The following is a 6284-nucleotide window of genomic DNA, read 5'->3' as shown; positions in this document are numbered from 1 at the left end:
ACTTTAACAAACAAACCAAACAACCTTTTTAAGCAGTGAATTTCAGGCTGTCTATATTTTATCAGCTTTCTCAAATGTGAAATATTGTCAATAAGAGTCTGAATTTGGAGTAGAACTTGATGAAAGTATAACATCTGGACAGTTTATAAAGCTTGCAGAATGGCTACATTGTCCAATGCTGAAAAAAAGCCAATTTCTTCACAAGTTTTGAAAATAATGTTTTCAGAGCCTCAGAATCAGGCAGTGTTTTATCCTTTACAGACTGTAAATAGGATTTACATGTCATTTATCCAAGTTACCATTTACAATCAAAAATATCACCTGAGCCAATCTCTTTTATTTTATTACATCTTATTTACATCTTCTATCTCTTAACCAGTGGCAGATCTGAGATTTTTTTAATGGAGGGAAGGAGGAAGAAAGCTGTCTAAAATCAGTATTCAAATGTGTTGTGTTTTTAAGAAGGATAATTAATCACATATCTAATATTTCAGATACGCAGTAAATCTTCAAGATCTGCATTGTCTTGCAAAATGGTCAATAGTATTTTCTATCTGTCTTTTTTGAATAAACACCAAAGCTAATCCATTCAAATGTCCCTCTATCAGTGTAATGCAGCAAGACTTTGGTTAGTAAGACTGGGAAAATCTTTTACGCATACAGTTTATAACAAACAAGGCAGAGTCTAATCTCAATTTCTGCAGAGTAAATCCATTGTTTTCAGCAACTAAAGTCAGTGAGAATTATTCTGGATTATTTACTCTGGATTTATATGGATGCAAGTGAGATTAGAATTTGTCCACAGTTCATTATTCCTGTCACCCAAACTCACAATCTCAAGATCGTCTTTACGCTTCCCTCTGCTTCCCAGGCTCTGACAAAATTTTGCCATTTCTTTCTTGGTAACATATCAAAAATTCAACTTTTCCTTTTTGGCCTGACACCTGTAACCCTTCTGCCAAATGCTGTCGACAGCAACAAGGCTGAGTTTGGTATCTAGAGATTCCTCTCAACATTGCAAAACAGAACCAGCTTGAACCCACCCAGAAATCTGGGAAAACTAAATACCACCCTGGATGCCTCTAGGAGACGATACTTCCCCACTCAAAAGTCAGTGTATAACAAAATTAAACAATAACAGTCTCCATCCAAAACACAGGCATATGTCACAACCCAAAACAAAGGCACATGCCAGGCACATGTGGGTAGTAGGGTTCCACTACGTATTGTTTTATGAAATTTTGTCTGAAAGAGAAGCAGAAAGACCATAAAAGCAGAGAGACAAGGAAAAAAGGAAGCACCAGATAGCCACAGAAATATTGGTAGCATAGCCTGAAGGAAAAAAAAAAACCTACAAGAGATTTGGGGCCTAGTGTTTAAAAAAAGACATGGATCTGAGAGCAGAGAAATCTCTTCCTATTTTGATTCTTGCTGTGTTCAGGGGAACAGGACTTTGTATGTTCTTTATAAATAAACAGGATTGCATCAAAGATACCTCACTCCATCATCAATTTCTCCTCCTAACTGAAACAATTCACAGGACTTCAAATTTTAGCTAACTGCTTGAGGCACAAAGGGGTAATGATGATAATAATATCCCCCAAAACTAACAAATTTACAATCTATCCTTTGGGTTCTGTGTGTTTGTGTCTGCCTAATTTTTCTTTCACTCATAACAGTTTTACACAGGTGTAAATCTGACATCAATGGAGTTCCTTGTGATTTACATATTATGAGAACAGCATTTAGTCCTTTGTGCCTGCCTTTTAGATTATAAAGTATTTGGGTCAAAAACAGTTATTATTTTTTGTGTTGCACAATGTTCAGCACATTGTCAGCACTTAACAAACAAGTAGTAGTAACCTGCCCCCTGCTACATTACGACGGGCAGAGATCGATCCAGCGGGGGTCGATTTATCACGTCTAGTCTAGATGCGATAAATCAACCGCCGAGCGCTCTCCTGTCGACTCCGGTACTCCACCGGAGCGAGAAGCATAGGCAGAGTCGATGGGGGAGCATCAGCTGTCGACTTAACACAGTGAAGATCGCAGTAAGTAGATCTAAGTACGTCAACTTCAGCTACATTATTCACATAGCTGAAGTTGCGTAACTTACATTGATCCTCCCCCTTAGTGTAGTCCAGGCCTTAGACTGACCTGAAATTTCGTCAGCCATTTTCTTTACTTTTTCCAGGTACTAAAAAGCATTTGCTTCTGAAGTGGTTTGGCAAGTATATTTTGTGAATTTATGCAACAAAGCTTGTTCTAGGAAAATAGGGCCTGATCATCAACTCTGTTTCACCAGTTTTATGCCTGTGTAATCAATTACACCAGTTTATAAAACAGGTGCAGCATAATAGAGAATCAGGCCAAAAATATTCCCTTAAATGGTCAATTAAATTCTTAATCCCTTTTTCATCAATTACAGTAGTAATGTTAAATCTGTTAATTCTCAGTATATTTTACTCCAAACTACAATAAAAATTGTTTGCTTTTTACTTTTCTTTAGTAACAGTTTAATTAGCAAGGGAATAACCTTTGAGGTGAGCATATCATCCTGGAAACTCATTTTTTAAAGTGCACTAAATGGCCATTTTAGCAATTCTCACTGGAAACACTATTTTCTCTTATGAAGCTGATTCATAGTGAATCCTTTAGGGATAAAATGAAAATCATTTAACTGTTCCTAACTGGATCCTAGTCTCATCACCATATGGTTTCAGTTTTGTATTGAAGAGTCATAGAGTGCTCACTAGGCTATCCTTCACAAAATGCTTGAATTCTATCGGACATACAGAAGAGATGCCAAGACAGGTAAGGAACTGTCTAACCACCCGCTTCCAGGCAGCTCAGAGGCAGCACAGGCTGATTTCTGAATAATATAACACATACAAGTTTGAAAATTGTTATAACTAAAGCATTATCTTTATTTCCAAGCACTTCTATGCAATAAGATTTCAAATTAACATGGAAATAAAATTTGGAGGCCAAGGTTGGTTTTCAAAAATTGGCTCCTGAAGATAGGTTCCTAAAGCCATATTTAGGCACCCAAATAAATGATCATATTTTCAAAACTCTTGAGCATCTAACACCCCCTTTTCAGCACTTTTGAAAAGCAGATCACTTATTTAGGTGCCTAAGTATGTATTTAGGAGCTTAATTTTAGATGCTTATTTTGAAAATCTTTGCCAGAGATAATTAGCTCATTAACTGCAGAAGTAAAGTATTGTGCAATGTATGTATTGCTCCAAAAGAGGAGTTCAAGGAATTTGGGAGAACGCAGGATTATATATTATGATATTTGGGGCTCATTCCCTTTGGAGTCTTCAGTGAGCAAGTATGTGGCTGATAGAAGTAGAATTGGTCAGGAGATATTGGTTTAAATCTATTGTGCAGTGATATTTTACTTTATAGATTAAGCTGGCTCTAACACAAGGACAAAAAATAAAAGTTGGGCTACGATGGTTCTCAGGGGACCCAGGACCATGAGTCAGCCTGTTACCACCTCATCTCCAATGAGAGGGAGTCTTTTGTGTGTGTGTGGTAGCGGGGTGTGAGCTTCCTGAGACTGCCAACCCTCTCAAGCACTCTCCTCTGGACTTATGCTGCCCTTTCTTCACGAAGCAGGTTAACAATAGATGCACCCCAATCCCCAACTCTCTTTGTATTGTTCCCATGTACTATCCAGCCCTTAACACTGGCTATTCACAGAATTTCCAGATTCTTTGCCTTAAACCACCACGTCTGTAAACCACACAGCACTTGTGAGCACTTATATAAAATAAAAGGTTTATTTTAAGAAAGAATAAAGAGTTAACTAGAAACAAGAGAGAATGATGGAAACAAGTGGTTGCAATACAAAACAAAATCATAAAACACAAACCAGTGTCAATAGTTACCATTCCTATCTAATAAAGTAGATTTCCCCCAAAGTTCAGTCTGTTGCAGAACTGACTGGTTTCTCAAGAACCAGGAACCAAACGTTCCTGAAAGCACACTCCATCCACCAGGGGTTTTCCTCAGTGAATGGATACCGCTTTTCCATATGCTCTGTTATACTGAAAACAATCTTTTGTTTCTGTTCATAGACAGGACAAACTTCTGCTTTGCTGCAGAGTTTCTTTTCTACCTTTAAGTAGTTTTGATTGGTTTTGTCGTTGTTTCTGATGGTTTTTTATTGATTATTCTGGGATTGTGGCAAGGATGAACAATAGAGTGCAATTACCTCGCCGTCTGACTATGGAGGGTGATGGCTCCCTCTTGCCTAAATGGGTCATCATCGAGACTAATTTGTACTCCAAATCCATATAGCATACTTTCAATATAAATACATTGTTCCTTGACTATTATCCATACATACATCTCACAATGATTGAATCTTGACAAGTTATGAGCTATCTGTAGATACCTTATATGTTACTCTTTATGGATGAATATCCTGTAAAATGTGTTTGGTGTAGTGAATTTGTCAGGTCTGAGGTGAGAGCTGTTTGCAAAGAACAGGAAACCCTTTGCCAAGGGATCTCAGTGTCACATGGGCCTCTGCCATAAAAGTTGTTAATTTCTTTGAGTGAACTTGAAGTACAAGTGAGAATTTTATTAAGTGCACAAAGGCCCGTTATTACATCCTTTTTAAATAACTGTTCCTTTTAATATCCTGAACCTAGAGAAACGGACAGATTCTAAGATGAGTTCTGGAAGACAGAGGATCATTTCTCAAATTGGAACAATATCCTGTTTTCAAACGGAATCATGCTATTGGAACGATTCAAGCAAAGAAAGGAAAGAAACAATAGCAGTCTCCTGCTTTCATAGTGATGGTGTAATGGGATTACACTGGGGTCACTAATGTATGTTATATGACTTTGTTTTATGATTTACATAGAATGTGTTGTGGAGGCTTACAAGCTCTTCTAATAACTCAAATCCATGACCTTAATAAAGCTCTGTCTTTCCGTTTCATTCTGGGAATTAAACAACTTTATTTCAATTAACAGGGATGTGGAATATGTTTACAGGGTGGGAGATATAAGCACAAATCCAGTATGAACAAATAGGAGCAATTCAGTTACTGGGAATTGAAGCATAATTTTTAAAACAAAGTGAATTGGATAGAACTGTGTTTTCAGCATTTTGTTATGTTGCATTTACCCACTGCTAATTTTTAAAGGGGTTGACCTTAAAACTATGTTGTAGCTGGTAATAACAGATGGAAAGACTGTCCTCTTGTGGATAGGAATGTGAGTAGAGTGGTGGGGGGAAAGAAGAGGAAAGTGATATTGTAGCTTTAGCAATGGTGACACGGGCCACTTTAGGGTTTCATTGCAGAGTTCATTTGAGTTACAACTCAAGTGTTGCCCCTAACTTAAATACTGTCTAAACACAAAACTTGTTAACTTGAGCATGGTAGTGCTTTTAACGGAGTTGGTGGGCATGGCAGGGGGATAGTCTACAGCTCAATTAGAACAACTCATCAGCTGCTAAAACAATCACTGCAGAAACTTTTGTGCAGCTTGAGCATTCTTTCACAGTGTAGCTGCTCTCACTCAAGCTAGGCTAACTTCAGACCAGCGAACTTGAGTGTAGATGACTTAACCCTTCAGTGATGACATAGCCTTAGTTAGACTAGAACTCTCTTGGAATGTGAGCTGATAACACATCACAGCCGAGAAAAGTAAATTATCAGAATCCATTTTCTGTGTCTTATATGATGCCAGGAAGTTGATATAAAATAAACCGTAAATTACTGGTTCCTATGCTCCTCGTGGGTTTGTAGTATGGGCACTGTTGAAGCTCTCTGTCTCCTCATCTGTGATGAAACAAAATAAAAATGGGGGGTGGGAAGTCCTTGCAGATTTCTCTAATCCTAAAATGGTGAGATGGCTGACATGCAGCCTCTGGCCCCAAGTCCAAGTACAAATGTGATCCCACCCAGCACGGAGCTCAGCATTGCAGTAGACATTTTTACACATACAGCTAAATTCAAGACAGAGCCACCAAGGGAGTTCGGGACAAGAAGTAGAAGGGTGGACAAGCACAATCAGTATGATGCATGTGTAACACAGACAGAGTAGTAGCAGAAGCTCTGAGACTGTTATGGGCCAGAGTCTCATTTGTCAATGACTATATTGCTCCATGCCAAACAATTTGCCTACTGTTTTTTTTTTAAATAATTATAGAAATTATATCCTCTAGTACATAACCATCCCAGTAATTTCTACAGTACATTTTGTGTAGTCTAGTGATGGTTCTTGGAATCTGGCATAAAATAACAAGTGACCCCA

Source organism: Terrapene carolina, unplaced genomic scaffold (assembly GCF_002925995.2).
Source record: "Terrapene carolina triunguis isolate 2854851 unplaced genomic scaffold, T_m_triunguis-2.0 Scaffold58, whole genome shotgun sequence".
NCBI lineage: Eukaryota > Metazoa > Chordata > Testudines > Emydidae > Terrapene > Terrapene triunguis.
This window is presented reverse-complemented; position numbering follows the sequence as displayed.